Here is a 19,858-nt window from a genome sequence, read left to right as displayed (position 1 = left end):
CCCATTGAAAAGTCAAACTTGGCATGATTCATGTTACATCCTAACTTTAATGACTTTCAACCATTTATGATTGTCTAGAGTCCCAGATACTATGTGAAAATAATTCTAAGTTATATTTTAAGTTCATTACGTTGAACCTTACTTTCAAGCTCATATTTCACTCGTTCTTCTACAAATGTTATCCTGAAATAATCATAACGAATCTCATTCTCAATCTCATAATAATAATAGAGTTTAAACTTTGTATCATACTAAGTATATAAAGAGGTAGAGTCTCTACATCATTAAATTAGTAGCAACTCACTCTCCATAGTAGTTACACTCTGGTCGTGAATCAAGTGACTCTTTCTACAGGTTGCCACTTTTGAGATTTAAGTGGTTAAGCATGTTAATCTCAATATAAAATTTAAATAACACGACTAAATTCAAAGGATTTAAGGGTTATCACATTCTTATTATAATGCATGTTATTCATATATTATAACATAGATATGTTATCACAAAACAATCTCTTTCTAATATGTATGACATCACTACTAGCGTGTGCATATAGTTATCTCATTATAATAAACTCATGCATAGTTATTCTATAGATATCATGTTTATACTCAAGAGCTATATTTCTAAACATGCTAATATACAACAACAATAATAACATGCAACGTAATATAATTTCTTTACAACTAAAATTACTTATAATATCTCCTACTTCAAATATAAATATTATACTTTAGTCACAATCGAGTCTCAAGTGGCTCTAATAGTAGAATCTGATCATCACACAAACATGTTCATATTAATACGCATACCATATTTATATTTTGACAAAATTATCAAAATACTTCTCCCATGTTGACTTGTCAAACTTTAATTTTGTTGTCATTGATTTAACTAAAACCATAAGACAAGAAGATTCTCCTCTACAATACGAGTCCAACACATCAAACTTCACTTAATTCTGAGTTCGAAGTGCAAAGTTATGTCTATTTTACTTAATTGAATATTGGGTACACAAAAGAGTAATTTGGTCATTTCAACTCTTATGATTTGACCTGACTCATCCTACATCAAAACATGTTCAGTCTAAGTTTAGAGTACTATATTTACTGAATCAATTCTCACTACAAGAAAAATGTTAATTAGCGACGAAAATTTATGACAAAAATAATTGGTCGCAAATTTGCGACGGATTAGCTAGAGAAAACTAGTTGTCCTTAAAATTAGAATTACCTGTAGAATTAGCGACAAAAATTTTTTGTCTCCAAATCTGTCGCTAATTAGCGATGGACAAATTCCGTCTTAAACTCCGTCATAACTTAGCGACGGATGAGCAACAAAATATTTCCGTCGCTAATTGGCGACAGATTAGGAGACAAAGTTTTTTTGTCGTTAATTTCCCCGTAAATCCCTAATGCGAGCCCCTTTCTTTCCCTTTATTTTTTTTCATTCCTCGCACGGAATTGCCTCTCACCGCCCGTCGACCGAGTTCTTTCCTTCTGTCACCCGAGTAACTTCTTCCCTCACTCTGTCTCTCTCGCTGCTGTGTGCCGCCACCGACCCCGAACCCTCACTCACCTTCCCAGAAACCTTTCTCCTTTTGTCAATCATTGTGTGCCACCGCCGACCACCGACCACTGACCCCGAACCCTCACTCACCTTCCCCGAACCCCCTCTCCTCGTATTGATCGCCACCGCCGACCACCGACTGTCGTGTGTCGCCGCCGAATGCCGTGTTACTTCTTCCCTCACTTATATTGTCAAACCCTCTCACTCGCTCAACTCTCATACTTGAACCCTCATTCACCTCTCTAGGTAACCTCTCACCCCCTCTCTCTTTCTCTTGTGTCTTCTTCTTCTTCTACTTCTTCTTTAGCTTTTGTTTTTTTTTTTTCGATAGGTAGGGGTCTGTCGTTCTTCCCTGCCGACAAACCATGGTCGGCCCGCAAGGGCTTAAGGCCCTGCCAGTTTTTACGACAGGTCGACAAGGTAGACAACCCCTACCGCTTGTGAAAAAAAATTCAATAGGGGCTTTGGGCTCTTGCCTCATTTTTCTTGGTTTTGAGGGAGGGGCTCAGCCCCTTCCCGTTTCTCCTTCTTGGTAAGGGAGGGGCCGAGACCCCCTCTCTGTTGCTTGAGTTACGAGGGAGGGTTTCGGCCCCTCTCCCGTACCTACTTTGTTTTCATTTGATCAGTAGGGAGCGGAGCCCCATGTCCTTGGTTCTTTTAGTCGACAGGGTGCGGAGCCCCTCCGCCCCCTGTCCACTTTGTTTCTCCGGTAGGCTGTTATCTTTTCTCGTTGGGCAGGGAGGGCAAAGCCTCTACCTGAGTGGTTCTTATCCCGATAGGGGGAGGGGGCTCTACCCCCTGTCGTGTTCTTCTTTTGTCAGGCAGAGCGTGGCGAAGCTCACTGCCTGTGTCTTTGTCTTTGGATGGCAGCCTTTGTCATTGTAGGTGCATAGCAGAGCAAAATGCGCGATGCTTGATGCTAAGCATCACATGCGACTTAAAATGCTATGCGAAAAGAAAGAACAAATATGCAAATACAAAAGCATGCAAATCAGGTAAATACCCGTGGTGAATAAGTGATGCAATCACACACAAGTATTTACTTTCTTGGATGCAACATTTTTCTACTCACACACACACACTTAGTTGTGAATATCTAGTGTTGTTTTGTTGGAGTTTGGATTTCATGCTAGGCATGGTAGTAGTTAGCGAGATATTAGAATGTGTTTGCGGCATGTACATGTTTGACATTGTTGTGATATGAATGATTGAATATATTGCAATGTTTGATGTGATTGTATGCATGCTTGCATGAAGTTATTTTGGATTTGATTATGCATTTCATGCTAAATTGTATCATGAAAACATGCTTAAATTGAATGTATCGCGTTTGTGAATGTGATTTCATCTTTCTAAATATCCTTGTGATTTTTATAAATATGATGTGATGGTGTTATACACGAAAATATTGAATTATCAGTGCATGCATAATAGTTCATGGAATTGCATTTCATGTTAAACATGTTTGTGGTAGAGAGGGAAAGAAAATTTGTGCATTAACTTAAACAAAAAAAATGCTCACCAACAATCACCAAACAAGAATTTCTAAAAGATTTGTAAACCATATAGCATTCTTATGATTCTCTTTTAATTGGTTAGTATAATATCCATAACATCATAGGACAAATGACTGCAAACCGTGAATGGATGTACCGTAGGATAGTTGACAATGAGGTATCAGTTGAATATATTGATGGTGTTGACAGTTTTATTAAATTTGCAATGACAAGTGTCAGTACAGTGGATCCCATAGGTCAGATCAGGTGCCCCTGCACGATGTGTAAGAACAATCGATTTGTAAAACCTTATGGTGTTAGACATCACCTATACATAAAGGGTTTTGTGAGTGATTATCAGAATTGGATGCCTCATGGTAAAGAATTTTAGAATAATTTTGACGCACGGGTGGATGTGGTACACGATAATCCATATATGGATTTGATATTTGATACCGTAGGACCAGAACTGGGTTCTGCTATGGGTTCTAGTGATGTACCAACTGAGGTAAAGGAAGAAGCAGCAAATGATGCATCTAGTAGATTTTATGACTTACTTAGAGATGCTGATGAGCTACTTTGGAATGGTTGCTAGAGTCACACTATCTTGTCTGCAGTTCTTCAACCACTGAATTTGAAGTTCGAGTATAATTTGAGCCAATTAGGCTTTGATCATTTTTACTCTGTTGTGAAGAGTATGTTGCCCAAAGATGAGAAATTGTCATAAAATGTCTATTATGTGAAGGTTATGGTCAACGATCTAGGTATGGGGTATCAAAAGATAGATGATTGTCCAAATCACTGTATGTTGTATTTCAAAGATCAAAAAAATAGTAGATCATGTCCATCATGTGGGCATCCTCGGTTCAAGCCAAAGACAAGAGGCAATAGTAGCAGGAGGTCAAAAGAAGTGTCATACAAGTCGCTCTGTTACTTCCCTCTCACCCCTAGATTGCAATGATTGTATATGTCTTCGAGGACAACTAAACACATGAGATGACATGCAAATAAAGTTTGACATGATGAAAACAAGATCATGCATCCTACTAACGCGAAAGCTTGGAAGCACTTTAATTGTATTCATCAGACCTTTGCAATGGAATTAAGAAATGTTAGACTCGGTTTATGTACAGATGGATTTAATCCATTTGGAGGTAGATCAACTCTATACTCGTGTTGGCCAGTATTTTTCACCCCATACAACCTTCCTCTAAGCTTGTGTATGAAGCATCAAAATCTTTTCTTGTCGCTATTAATCCCTGGTCCGACGTTTTCAGGCCAAAATCTTGATGTATATTTAAAGTCATTGATTGATGAACTAAAAATATTGTGGCATGACAGTGTTCTCATGTACGATGCCTACAAAAAATAAAACTTCAATATGAACGTTGTTGTTCTATGGACAATCAGTAACTTTTCTGCATATGGTATGTTATTTGGTTGGAGAACACATGGGAGGTTGGCATGTCCGTAGTGCATAGAGGATACAAAATCTTTTAGATTGAAGCATGGAAGAAAGTCATGCTGGTTTGATTGTCATCGTCGATTTTTACCCAGCGACCATCCATTCCGACGATAAACGAATGTGTTTCGAGCAAGCACAATTGAAATAGAAGGTCCACCTACACAATTGTCTGGCATAGAGATTTTAAGACGATTGCAATACTTTCTATATGGACTGACAGATGCCCATAGTACGACGCCCTTCCTTAGATTTGGGAAATATCATAATTGAACAAAAACATCTATATTTTGGAAACTACCATATTGGCCGACCTTATTGATACGACATAATTCGGATGTGATGCATGTAAAAAAAAATGTATTTGATAATGTGTTTAATACGGTAATGAATGTTAAAAGAAAAATGAAGGATAATCTGAAGGCCCGTATGGATTTAAAAGTAATATGTAAAAGACTAGAATTGAAACTCAAAGAGTATAATGGCAAATTACTGAAACCAGTGGCAAGGTACGTGCTTGGACGAGATCAAGTAAAGCAGGTATGTCAGTGGTTGAGACAGTTGAGATTTCCAGATTGATACATCTCTAATATTACTCGGGCTATGAAGATAGACGAGAAACAATTATATAGGTTAAAGAACAATGATTGTCATGTCATTATGCAACGGTTGATTCCTCTAGCATTCCATGATATGTTAGACAAACCTATATGGGGGTATTATCCAAGTTGAGTAGATTTTTTAGAACATTGTGCGCATCGGAAGTTGTAGTAATTGAGGTAAAGAATCTCGAGGATTCTGTCGTCACTACTATTTGTCAGCTAGAGAAGATATTTTTGCCAACATTTTTCGATGTTATGGAACATGTGATCATACATTTGCCATATGAACTTAGGGTTGGTGGTTCTGTGCAATATTGGTGGATGTATTCATTTGAAAGGTATATTTTTCTCTCAAATGCTATTGGAAATTTATTGTATTACGAGATGTATATTATTGACAGATACATGTTTGACCTCAAAAAAAAGTTTTAGAATAAAGCAAGAGTGGAGTGTTCAATTTGTGAGGCATACACTTTAGAAGATATTTCAAATTTCTCATCTATATACTTTGAATCTCATATTTCAACATGTTACACTTGCCCACCTCGTAATGATGATGGAGAACAAGTTACTGTGGCTAACAAACTATCGATATTTAAACCACTTGGGCATGCCTTTGGCAGTTGCTGGTCAAGACTTTTGAAAGATCGAGAGCAAGACGCAACATAAATCTATATCCTTTTTAATTGCTCAGTGATCGACCCCTACATCGAGTAAGTATACTTAATATGTTACACTAAGTTCTCTACATATGTACATGGTTCGGTAATATAATTATTTGTTAAGTGCAGACGATTTGATCTGGAGTTGCGAAGAGAACTTCCACATCTCACTAATTTAGAAGTGGAGAAACAACGTGAAAATAAGTTTGTGGCATGGTTGAAAGAGTTTGTAAGGACAATGACATGCATTTTTTTCATGTAAACAACAATATGTTACTTAATTGATCGTGATCACAGTCATTGTTTATGCTTGTAGGTCCGCCATGGTGGTATTAATGACCAAGGAATATGTGATTTACAAAATGGTCTGACCAAATTTGTGCAATGTTATAATGGATACATCATAAATGGTTATCTATTCTATACAAAAGACTACGGTGTAAATAAGTGAATGATGAATAGTAGCGTGTGTGTCAAGGGTAACAACTACGGTGAAAATAAACATGACTACTATGGTGTTAGAGAAGAAATAATGGAGTTGACTTATTTAGGCATAAATAACAGGGTAACTTTATTCAAGTGTCATTGGTTTGATCCCACAACAACAAGAGTCGACAAAGCCTCAGGCATTGTAGAGGTGAATCATAAATCAAGATTTGAAATATATGAAACCTTCATATTAGCCTTGCAAGCTCAACAAGTATACTATACTTCATATCTGAATACAATGAAGTCAGATAGAAATGAATGGTGGACAGTTTGCAAGGTGAAGTCTAAACTATACCCCAAGTATGATCAGTTACAGGAAGACAAGATTGTGGAATGGGGTGATTACTATCAATCAGATGATATGCATGACTTCTCTTATGGTCATGATGTCACACATGATCTGCATGTCACATCTTTATTGTCCGATGAAACATGTATGAAAGAATATGATCCAAATGATATACCAAGTGGATGGGCACCCAATGATGAAGAAGACGAAGAAGACGAAGAGGAGGCGGAGGAAGAAGAAGAATATGAAAGTTAAACAAGTGATCAAGAAGCATACTCAAAATAGTGAATTACATCTTATAATACATATCACATCACTTTCTCATATGCTGTTATGTTTGTATTTCGGAGACCATGCTAGTCATGGTTGTAGTTAGTGGGATATTCGAGTGTGTTTATTGTAGGTACATGTTTGACATTATTGTGATATGAATGATTTGAATGTATTGTAATGTTTGATGTGACTGTATGCATGCTTGCATGAAGTTATTTTTTATTTGATTATGTATCCATGTTCATGGAATTGCATATCATGTTACATTCCATGCATACTTATCATGTACATGCACAGTTCATGTATAGTTATAAAATTGATTCATGTAGAACTTTTAAATCTTTACATTTTATGCATATGTCATGTTCATGATAAGATGGAAGCATCATAGTGAGGATGAAGCTACATGGGAGAATGAGGCAGATATGCACGCACAATTTCCCCAATTATTTTTGAGAAAGATTCAGGATGAATCTTTGTGTAAGGAGGGTGAAATTGTAATGCACCCCTCATTGTGGGGGGGCTACGGAAGGAGGGGGAAATCATGCCCCTTCCTGCCCCATGAATCAAATTGTGGGAGAGGAAGATGGGTGCCCCTATTTAATTCGGGAGGAGGGGGAACCGACACTCCATGACTATAAAAGCCATAGGGGGGCCTCTTCCCCTTTCCCAACTCAACCACCAGAGGAGCCGAGAGGGAGCGAGAAGGGAGAAGTTGGAGAGGACCCACCATCGGTCATCGATAGGTAAGTCCCCTCTTCCTCTCATTTTTAAGACATAAGTCGTCGACAACCTCATGGTTGCTGGTGAGTTACAACAGAACAAGGACAGAGAGAACTGTGTCCCTGCCCTGCAGTGGAAGAAAGGGAGCAACACATGGGTTTTCCCTCTGCTAGTGCCACCCGCTGGTGACGAACTACCTGCCACAACGAGGCAGTAGGTCCGGCCGCTGCCTTCATCGCCTCAGACATAAAAAAAAGGGGTAGCAGAGGGGGTTTTCCCTTGTTGTCACCAACAGATAGGAAGGATAAAAGGGGGTTGGCAACCGCAGGCAATCGGTGATCGCCAATGGTGCCATCCCGCTTGTAGGGGACTACAGAATCAGCAACAATGTGGTTGCCAGAACGGTCACCCTTTTCAATTTACCTAATGATAGTCCGACAACAGGCATTGCCGGAACTGTCGAGGGTTTGGTCTGAGACAGACTCGATCTGCAATTTTGTAGAATGAGTCGGTCAGCAGATCGAATTGGTCTCAAGTCTAGGCAAACCAGATTGAGCCTAGTCAGCCAGACCAAGTAGGCTCAGTCTGGGCATGTCCAGACCAAGCCAAACAAAAAAAAAATGAGTATGGATCTATGTATTGTGATAGACCGTCTCGGTCTATTCAGATCGAGTCGGGTCTGATGTAGTTAGCTGACTGAGTCAGGTTTGTAATGGTGGACCGATTCATTCCAGACCAAAGACGGGTCCAATATGGGTTAGACCGACTCAGTCTGGACCAAGACAAATCAGAATTTGGATATAAATTTTAAGGCGACATATCACCAATATGACCAAGATGTCGTTATGAATGGTTGAAAGATCAAAAAGACCATTTTGCCCTTGATATGCCTACAGAATATACAAGGCATAACTAAGTGCCATGAAGTCAGATTCATGTGATTCTTGAATTTGTGAATTCTACTGCTTGAGTAGAATCCATTAGTAAGGGATGTGAGGATAAACTGTGAAAGAATGAAGTCAGAGTTTGACAGTTAAATTTAAGGATATTTTAGTAATTTTGTTAATGATGCAAAGTATTTATGGATTTCAGATCAAAGGTTGCGTAAAACTAAGAATTTGAAATTTAAGCATTCCAGGTAAGTAAATATTTGCAAATTCCTCCTCAGTTAATTGAAACACATGCTAGCTAGTTTAGGCATTCTTGAATATGATTTCAATGCTTCAATTATGCTAGTTTTGTTATTGTGAATAGATACTATTTTGCATGCTTAAGAATCTATAAAATTCAAGTGTGATGCTTAAACTTGATCATGCATATTTTTTAAGTTATGAAATAAATGTAGCATAACATGATTGTATCAGATTGATGTGTTATATGAAAATTGAGGGTAGAGTTTCAGAGTCTCATGGTAGGTATTATCTTAAGGAATGTCACGCTTATGCCTTAGGAGGAGAAATGTAAGTGTCGTGAATTAATCTGTTGTGGATTGTCATCCTTAACAGTTTAGACATGTGAACATGTGTTAAAAGTACTTAGTGGACATACATTGACTATTCTATAACTTATTGACTTCAAGGTATGGATATTGAAAGAAAGTTGTGTATAGGATGATCACACAGAATATGATGGAAAACTCTACTAGGAGGCATGGTTTGGGGCAATGTTGAGGTGTGTACCTCTTGAGCAACTTGGGAATACCTCAGATGTTCCTAGGTGATCCTTAGGGGTTAAAACATTGCCCACTAGACACATGTAGGATATAGCATGAACCACAAAACCTTGGGGGAAAGTATAGCTCCTTGTGACACCTTGGGGACAGGTGTAGCTTTTTGAGACACCTTGGGGGCAGGTATAACTACCCTGGCTCTTCGGCTAGCTACTGTTTAAGCTCCTTTGCTCCCAGCTTGAAACCGACGAGTTATTGCAGCACCTGTGTCTGTAGTCTGGGCCGGTTTAGACTGTGTTGTTGTGAGTGGTTCATATGCATGGCCAATATTATAGACTCTGAGTTGTCTACATGGGTTGCTATGCCTAAGAAGGCTATATCCGGAATAGTCGATTAGAGTAAAAGATGTGTTGAGAATGATAATAGAGATGCGGTAAAGGGGGTAAAACTCATAAATAATATGTGTGCATAAATAGCAAAATAAACTAAGACTGAGATCTTAGAGCTCACTACAATTGCAACAGTCGTGTCTATTTGTAAATAGAATCTTATTGGGTTGTAGACTCACCCCTTCTTTTGGTTGCAATTGTAGGTTCATGGACTGTTGTCGTCACTCACAGGACTTAGTACGACTATGCCACATCAGCCACATCGAAGTATGGTTTTTCTCTACTCTTTTATTCTGTTTATGCATTTGGATGATTATTGGAAAAAAATGGATGTATAGACCTTTAATTATTAAATAAAAAAAATCTGGCATGATTTGGAGTTGTTTTTGAGATTATTGTGTAATTTACCTCTGTGAACTAGCGTCCACGAACCCGGGCTCGAGAGACCCCCGATCGGGTGGTTACAATAACCCACACCACCTGCACGTCGTTCGTAAGGGATGAGGTTTTCCATCCCTCCTTTCACGGTGATTGAGGGAGGCGATTGAGGAATTGTCTTTCTCTTTCACCGGCCCTTATTTTCCCCCTTCATCTGACGAATTTGTTGGGTGATTTTACACTTTCGTTCTCCCCTTTCTCCTTTTTAGTTTGCGCTCCCCCTCGGGCCTCTGCCCCTTTTGAGGATTTGGGTGTCGATTTTTGATCAAAGGTAGGGTTTTCTCTTGCAATTGCTGATATCCTGTTATGGAAGCAGCGGAACATCTGCATTGTGGTTCTCGTGACGACTTCTGCCTTCTAGTTTCTCTTTGATGGAGCCGGATACAACTTCTTGTCATTCGTTGCGAACGTTCTCCTTCTCATCTCGATCCTCTTATTGTGGGTGAAATCTGCTACTCTTCCCAACCGATAGTTTTCCTTCTTTTCCATTTCTCTTCTTGGATTTGGATTTCTTCCTTTATTTTGAATTGGAACTGGTCTCTTTGTTCTACCTAGATCTCTTCCGTCTCTTCCGAATCTTGAATAATGGGAAGATCGCATAGCGACAACCACCGATTCGACGAGGGTGTATATTAATGTTGTGTTGGTGATCGCTCATGATATTATAATTAAGAAAGATGCGAAGCCTTTTCTTGAGGTTTTCTGCATTCTTCGATCACTTTTTGTTTCTCCACCAATTGATTTGAGAATCTTGTTTCAATTTGGTTAGGTTGTCCTTTTTTGTGGATTATTTCATATATCGGAAGTCTCTTCAGCTTCTTAACGCTCGCCTATATTGGTTAGTCTCAAAGTCTATTGTCATTCGGTTTGGATATTCATTCGTCATAATCGCAGTTTTGATATGCATTTTTCTTAATCAATTTGGGTCCACTGAATAGTTTTGTTGCTTGTGAATATATTTTTTGCTTGAATCTTTTTTCCGGAATTATAATTTCTCTCACAGTTCCCAATCAAATGGGTTTATTGACCATAAAAATGATTTTTTGAGCTTGTACACACCGAGCCCGAGCTAGCTTGGCCCATTTTGCTCAGGATGAGCTAAACGAGCCCAGCTCTGCTTGACTCGAAACTCGGCATGAGCCCAGCCTGAACACCATAGTTCAGGCTCAGGCTCAGGCTCAGGCTCAGGCTCAGGGTGAGCTCGAGTCAATATTGAACACCATGTGAAGTGAGTGAGCCGAGCATGAACATGCCAAGCTTGGGTTGAGCTCGGCTTGTCTGTATCCCTACTCGTGAGTTTCAAACCATGGTTGCCCTAGCTAAGAAGGTGGTAGCCTCATAGGTCTGCATTTCAGCTCTTAACTATAACTACATTTAGGGATTAAAAAAAAAAAACAGAATGGTCCACGGTGAAAATATACTCCAAATCCTATAGAAACATATGCCATCATATCTGTTACTTGAACTGGATTGAGTTTATAATTCGAAAAATGATGGTTTAGTATGACAAAAATGATGTGTTTTGGGAAAAACTCTATAATTTTTAAAAAATCGTCCTGATGTCCAAAAATGCAACTTTTCGACTATAAAAGGACCTTTTCATTTTTCGCACATCCAAATCTCTTCTTATATGCGAACTTTCCATCGAATTTCTAAATATGCTAATTTTGTTCCGCATTTGTAAATTTCCCCTAACACCTTTGTAAATATCCTCCTGCATGCATTCATATTTGTAAACATCTTCCTGCCCGTGCATCTTATGAAAATGTTATAATTTTTCTTTCTTACTTTCACTTTTCATACTACATTGTTTTCCCACACATCTTACCCTTTGAGGTATGCCTTCGTATATAACCTCCAATATTGATAATTGAAGATGGCAAACTTCTTTACTATAAACTTGTCTCCAACAATGACTCAATGATAGAACAAAAGTCGACGATGTCCCTAAGGATCGATCCCAGTGGTTATCAGCTTATTCCAAGTCAATGGATGAACAATGAGAGATCACTAATGCCTGTGTTTTCAATAGAGTACAAATTGTGACTCAGCTTTTACCCAAAATGCTCGATGGACTGTGTTTCTCTTGATTTTCTAGGGAACTCGATCTTCTCTAAACGCTCGATTCCAGAGGAGATAGGGATGCCAAGGGGATGAAGAGCTAGTGAAGCTATGAGAGATTTTTTGAAGACCTCTCTTTCGAAAGACATCACAAGGTGGTTGGGTTTCTTCACCATGAAGTTAGGAGAGGATTGGAAAACATTGAGAATCCTTCTCTATTCAAGTTTTCCTATTTCTTAAGTTACCTTGTTAATGTAAAATATTTCCATGTAATCTCTCTTGTCAAAGGGTACAATCAGCAAGAGTTTGATAGAGTCTTCATCGTGGATGTAGGCACCTTTGTGGCCGAACTGCGTTAAAAGAGTGTTCACGTATGCTTGATCTCATTGTGGTTTGTTTGTTTTTGTGTGATACCTTTACACCTCTTTCGGACTTTCAAGGTTTTGAATATGATCTACGAGATCTTTTGAGATAGAATCTGTCAAGGCTAAAGAACAAGTATGAAAGTGTGAGTGAGTAGGTATGATGCTCATCAACGTTTACTATTGGGAGAAAACTATCGGTTATAGATAATGTTATCTTTAACAAGAACAAGTGTAAACGTGTGAGTGATGTTCATCAACAAATACTTTGGTGAGGGCTAGTAGTAGAAACTAACGCTATGAAATGAGAGAAATAGAATAAGCACAACACATCGAGAATTTAAGGTGCACAAACCATTTTGGCAACACATGAAAAGGGTGTTTCCATCTCAATACATTGCTCTCAAATAGAGCCTAGATTATAGGAGCAAAGTATCCCCATCTCTCAATTAGAGCTTTTCTGAAAGAAAGAAAGAAAGAAAGAAAGAAAGTTGTAGTACAAAAATAATAAGAGCATGGTCAGTACAGGGAGGTGAACAATCACCCTCACTAACATACGAAGGCATGAAAGCGTAAAAACCACGATGCTAAAAGCGCGGTTTTTGAGACAGATATTTAACAATCTATCCAGTCCCCAGTCATAAGATGAGAAGATTTTTCACTTGGAGTATTCATTTAGCATAGGTTTAATAAATCTGCATTAAAGTAGTAATCGGTCTGTCTTTCCTAAGTTCAGCATGGACAAATTATAAACATATTAATTTTGAGGTTTTATTGCAGGTTTTATAAATCAAACCATGCATACAGATGTGATCTCTATATTGTCTATTTAGTGGAGAACATCCATTAGATGAGGAATTTCAAGAATTTCTCAAGTTTTATAAAGAATTATTGCACCAAAACTTTACAATGAATAAAAAATCTATGTTTTTTCTTCAAAACAATTCAATCCAGAGCATTTTTCTAGTAATCTGACGAAAATAAACACATCTACAGCCTCAGATTCATCAAAAACACTTGCACCTATGACTTAAAAGTGATCCATAAATAGGGAGTAAGGCAAATTACTCTTAAAGCGAATATTGGCAATGAGATATCCCACCCAAGTCCGTTCCACTGGAGTCCCTAGTTTGTGCCAACAAAGCAAACCATGGACCACTCAATTTGCACCTCACCACCCACTTGAAGTGCAGACTCACCAATGCTTTAAGGTGTGTTTGAATCGTGGATGCACATGGACAGGATGGACTGTCCGGCCATGTCCACGTGAAAAAAAAATGTTTTTTGTTTTTATTTTTTGTCCAAGAGTGTCCCTCCGCCATTGTTCCATGGGGAGGGGCACATTGAAGTGGTGAACGCCAAATAAGTGGCGCACCAATATTTCATAGGCGCGTCCTGCGTTTGCGTGAGCGCCAACGCACGTAGGAACCGCACTTCGTGACATAGGACGATAGATTGTTTTGAGCATTCACATCTATGTTTTCTTCATGAATGCTCCTTAGGGACCCCCTTGTCATCTATATTTCTATTAACATAGGATATACACCATTCTTCCACTGGGCTATGGAAGAACGAATGCCGTAGAGACAGACATCATTGATTAATGTGGCCCAATAACTAAGATGTATGATAACTTCTAGTCCTTTTGTAGTTGTGGTGATCATAAGAAGCTCCTCCAAACCTACATCCCTTGTGACATAGGACCTGAGGTTTAATTTGAGCACTCACATCTATGTTTTCTTCATTAATGCCCACACCATTTTTTGTTGAACATCTTAAATCAGCTCAAACCAAAAGAATTAAAATAGAATTTTGATTACTCTTTTCATTAATAAATATTTGCTTTTCCTCCTCAAAAAAAAAAAGAGAAAGAATTTTGATTACTCTAGCTTCTCCCGATGGAAATGGTAATGGTGATGATGGTAATGACAATGGTAGCAGTGGTGATGGTAATGGTGGTGACCTAGCCGGCTGAACCATAGATGGGTTTAGCCCTAGATTGAGTGTTATGTGACAGACTGGACTCCAGTAGATTTGTAGACCCAATTTGATCCACTTAGTTAGGATCCAAAACACCAGTGTGATTTGAATCTGGTTTAGGAGTTAAAACTCTCTCGTTCATCTCTGAAAAGTATTAACACAGTTTGAGGATGAACAGATTTTGGCAAGGCATGGGTTTTTTTTGTCAGGTAAAGACTATAACTGAGTTCTTCTCATTGATGGCAACCCGTTCAACTCAGATATATCTCCTGATAACACCAAGCAAAATGTGACCAAGTTCATCACCATGTAGAACGTTGGAGTTCATGAACTTGTTAATTTCACGTGATATCAAACCTGCCCTTACAAAAATCCATCCATACAAGTTTATGGATAAAAAATCTCACATTCAGAATGAAAAGAAAGTTGTACTCATTCCAAGTGCATGTGATTTTTAGGCGCAGAAAAGAAGGTGTTCTTGCCTAATTTTTCAAAGACTGAAAATTATTTTTGTGATGTAAATACAAATGCACCATGAAGATGTGCTAGAGTAATCAATTTAACCTTTCAACAAGTCTGCAAGTTATATTAATTCACGGGCTTCCCTCAATTGGTAGGGGCCACCTGACCAAGTTGACTCGACGTCACGAGTTCGAAACTCACGGCGGGCATCCTTTGTAACGGGGTAAAAGCTGTCGGTGCAATATGATTGCATAAATATTTGTGCATTAAGCACTTGATCACCCTCTATCTCAGGGACAGGTCTGTCAGTTGTGAGGCCCAAGCCTGATGAAGGGCGATCAGGTATTATGCCATGTAATTGCACCCGATACGGATTGTGTACCAACTGGAGGCCTGCCAACGTATGATTATTGATGAGCGGTTTTCCTTGACTAACCAAAAAAAAAAACGTGCAAGTTTAACAGATTTTGCATGGGATTATAGCATGCTCTAGAGGCCTACATTGGCTAAGTCTACAGTGTCCCGGACCCACCCCCAATGGGTCTCATGTTAATCAAACGTGGTACCTGCATTTCAGGGACAAAATGCTTTGTCCTAGATTCTGGGACGCAAGAGTCTGATTGTCTTGACAAGCAAACACCCTCTAAGAGTTTATTTGGGTTCAAAGAACTTAAGATGCATTTGATTGCTTCGAATCTCAGATCCTAGGGTGTGTAATATATGGATCTCTGGCCTGGCCCTCCCATCCCCCATCTCCCCAACCAGAGGTCCGTGCATTTAAGGTCCTTTTTAAGGAATTCAGAACTAGGGGTGAGCAATGTGCCGGGCGGCCTTGCGATGGGCCGAGTTTGGGTCAAGGTTTTAGGACCTATCCCATTGGCTACCGGGCTGAAACCCAATTCGTTATATACATGAGTTGGGCCCGAGTTGACCCACGAGCTTCGGGCTGACCCAATGGACCAAAGCTAGTAGCTGATTGCATAGTAACTCGGTAACTATTACTATTTACCTAATTAGTTGCATTGATTATATGAAAATAGAAAGATAGTTAGATGGGCGCATTAATATTTCATTTAATACTTTTCGTATTATAAAAATTAATTTATGAACATAAAAAAAACCTACAAATGGGTTTGGGACCAGCTGAACTGACCCGTTGAACATTGACCCAATGAACCAATGGGGGTAGGGTTATGGGCTGCTCTTCAAATGTGATTTCATTAATAACCAGGCCATCTGCAGGCCTGGCCGCACTTAAAACCCGATGGGTCAAGCTCTAAACAGGACTGGGCCAGGCCGGCCCGATGCCCACCCCTACTCAGAACTAAGGATTCGAGATCCTCATTTTGCAAAACCAGGGATCTGGCATAGGCATCTCATAAAATGCGACCCTGGGTTCCCAAATCCTTGTCAATCAACCGGGTACTTAATGAGAGTGCATTACAATGCCACTGAATTCTCTGAATCCAAACACAGAGAACATGCCTAGACGTCCCGTTCTAAGTGTAACTTACTACACCTTTGGCATGTCTGAGTCATGCTTTAGGGGAAGCCATTTAGAGGGAGGATCGTGGGCAATGTAATTGCTGCACCCTCTGTCTTTGGGATACAGCCTGTCAACTGTGGAGTCCAACAGCAGATGGATGGCGATCAGGTGCTGCAGCACACCAAAGTGTGAAATCACATTGCACATAATCTTCCCTTAGCAACTTAGGGTTCGGAAACACGGTTTTCGTGTGCCCATCAGCGCACATAAGGCTGTCATGAATGGTTCGGATACAAAGACAGACATGATATTAGCAGGTCGATCCATGTTAGCTTAGCATCCGGCATGCCTCGTAGGCTACAACATGAATCCCATGTGGACCTGGATCTGATCATGGTAGTCAGTACCATGCAAGATCTTACCTGTTGTCATGCTTTTTGTTTTCTTTTTATTGTTTAAAGGATTTAAGTTGAATTTGGGTCATTGTTGGTCGGATTTGGGTCTGTTGTTACCGTGTTTTCAGGCCCATTGTTGCTTTCTCATTAGGTTGGCTGAGACTGACCCTGTCTTTGTCAATTCCAAAGGCTTGACCCTTGCAAAGGCAGGCACAAGCATGTGCATGTCCTATTAATGTAAGCATTTTCCCTCACATACTCTTCTTGGCTTTGTGCATCACATGGAATCCAGCTTGGGTAGATATCACAAAAGGATGAACCACTCAGAACGCCTTGCTTAAAAAACTCTATTATGCATCATTAATGTTTTGTCATCACATAAGCTATGACAATGACGTTCTCTCTGCACCCATTAGTTTTTTTTTTTTTTTGTCAAATAGAAAATAAATTACCATTTTTTTTCTTTTCGTTTTTCTATTTGATTGGCTGGTGTTGGTATATAGTAGGATCCAGTCATCCCTAACGTCGTACCCTGTGGCTGCATGCCTTCATACCTGCTCTGCAATTTAATTGTTGCAAGTTGTTTTGATCAAATCTGATGCCATAGATGTGATCTACATGGTTTGTTTAGTGAAGATTGGCGTTTGAACCGCCGTATCCAATTTGTATGTAGGATTTTTCGACAATTCAAAAACCAACAGCCGTAAAAAACATTTAAATTTTATGATTTAAAATCATATTTTGTTATAAAAATATGATTTAAGGATCGATTCCTATCGATTCGACCATGTACGTGGTCAAATTTGATAAAAAAAAAAACTTGCAGCAATGAGATCTCAGGGTGGGTATGACGATGGAGTATGATGTTAGGGATGAGTGGATCTGGTTCCTATCTGGTGGGGGTCGTTGCGTTTTAGTTTTTGATTCATGGTCCTTAGGAAAGACATAGATAATGTGGACTGGTGTCAGTTGAATCAAGACAAGGTGTGCAGTCAGGGTTCAGTTGACCAGACTCAGGTGATCGACTTGGTGGGCTTGAGAGTGGACCTCATAGACTTAATGATGCCGTATACCCTTACCAATTAGAAACAAGATTGAAGAACTTAAATCAAACTTTGACCAACCAAAATGGTGCGGCCACGGACTATAAGGGGCTTGTCAGTGAGAGCTCACCCATTCATCGAGTTTAACCTGTTTCATCACTACTCAGTGCGACCATGATTGACTCAGTTTATCACTCAGTCCCAGTCCAAGGCCACTCCTTTGACTTATTTTATCACTTGGTCCAAAACTTATTTAAATTCATGTTTTTTTAAAGGCAAGCTGGGGTTAGGCAGACCCCTACCAGTTATACAATTATTCCATTGGGATTCGAACTTGCAACGTCCTAAAACACAAGGTGACGTGCACTAGATGCTCCTACCAAACAAGCAGAGCCCCCCTAACCCTTGAGGTCCTCCTTTGCCCACAAGGAAGGATACTCAGCTTAGATGTTGTGGCAAATGACTCTCTCTCTCTCTCTCTCTCTCTCTCTCTCTCTCTCTCTCTCTCTCTCTCTCTCTCTCTCTCTCTCTCTCTCTCTTCAAGGGTTTCGAACTGTGATCAACTCATATCATGTGACAAACCATGGTTACCTCCAGCCAGGAAGGCGAAGCCCCCGACTTGGCAAGTCTTGATGAAGTCAAAATTTGAAAAAATAATGAAATATTCTCAAAATTTAAAAATAATAAAAATAAGGAATAAATATTTTGAGCACCATCATTCTTTTTCTATCTTTTTTTCCAAAAGTTGGCAGGTGAGCTGGTACAAGATGGTGATGGCAAAATACTATATGTATTGATATATATATAGTTAGGTGTATAGGACAATCAATTAATTCATACAACAGCTTTGATTATAAATTTTAACAAGAGGTGCCACAGATAGAAAAGAAAATTAAACTAGTTAATATTTTCATTGCTAAACTGTAGGGTAACGCGTTTACTAATTTAGACAGTAAGGCAATTATTTTTAAACATTTTTTTTCGACAGAGAAAGCTGGGGTTAGGCAGACCCCTACCAGTTATACAACCATATCATTTGGGATTCTAACTCACAACGTCCCAACACAAGGAGACGAGCACTAGCTGCTCCTGCCAGACAAGCGAGGCCCAGTTGATTATTTTTAATCATTGTTACAAGAGGTGTCAGCTGGTTAGGTTTATCTGGATCAGACCAGAACCAAACTCTATAAGGTCCGTGTGTACGGTGATAAATAAGAAGACCCGATTTAGAACTGGGTCCGAAGTCAAAAGGTCTGTTTAGTACATGGACCGGGGTATAGTTTGTGAAATTTTATACCAGACCCAGACCGGATCCGACCCGAGTTTCGATTAAGACCAGCAAATTTTCAATTTTAAGATGATAAAAAATATGGTTTTACAAGGTATGGCCCACGTCTGGCTCATGTAGTTCTTATCGGGTTCGAATATGGTTTTTCTTATGGTGGGTTTGATTAGACCCGGGTCAAAACCAGATATCATAACCGAAAACCGGGGCCAGGTCTGGTTTCACGTGAGTCCGAACCAAACTCCACCAATTGACACCCCTAATTGTTACTAAAAAGAAAAAGCGAACCAGCTAGGCAGCAAGTGAAATGAGCCAAAAACACACTTTAGTCAACAAGGGAATTTAGGGAAACGACAATATTCTTATCTCTGCTTTTGATATAAAAAAATGTGGCATATGGAATCTTGCTTTGAAGAAGAAAAGATCACCTTTTCTAATCAGGAATTTTGAAGCTCACAAGTTTTTGAAAAGAAGATCCAATAACATTTTTTTCTTTGAAAGGCAAGCTGGGTTTAAGCAGACCCCTACCAGATATCTCATAAGCCCCATGTGACAGAGGGATTCGAACCTAGGCCTTCAGCTTGGCCCAAGACCCCACTTACCACATGGGATATCAACATGTTAAGAGATGAACCTTCTTTCTTTGACATATATGCACATCTTATGGCGCAGTTTTAGGTTATTGGCAATATTTATGTGATATTCTAAACCTTATCATCTTCTCAA

The 19,858-nt window shown here is 39.3% G+C and overlaps 1 pseudogene; it reads left to right on the top strand.

Annotated features, from left to right (window-relative positions):
- The first annotated feature begins 7,470 nt into the window (after positions 1-7,470).
- LOC149841758 (reticulon-like protein B11) lies at positions 7,471-10,901 on the top strand (annotated as a pseudogene).
- Positions 10,902-19,858: the final 8,957 nt, after the last annotated feature.

The sequence above is a fragment of the Nuphar pumila genome, chromosome 3, assembly GCF_984573655.1.
Source record: "Nuphar pumila chromosome 3, dmNupPumi1.hap1.1, whole genome shotgun sequence".
In the NCBI taxonomy this organism is placed as follows: Eukaryota; Viridiplantae; Streptophyta; class Magnoliopsida; order Nymphaeales; family Nymphaeaceae; genus Nuphar; species Nuphar pumila.
This window is presented reverse-complemented; position numbering and strand designations above follow the sequence as displayed.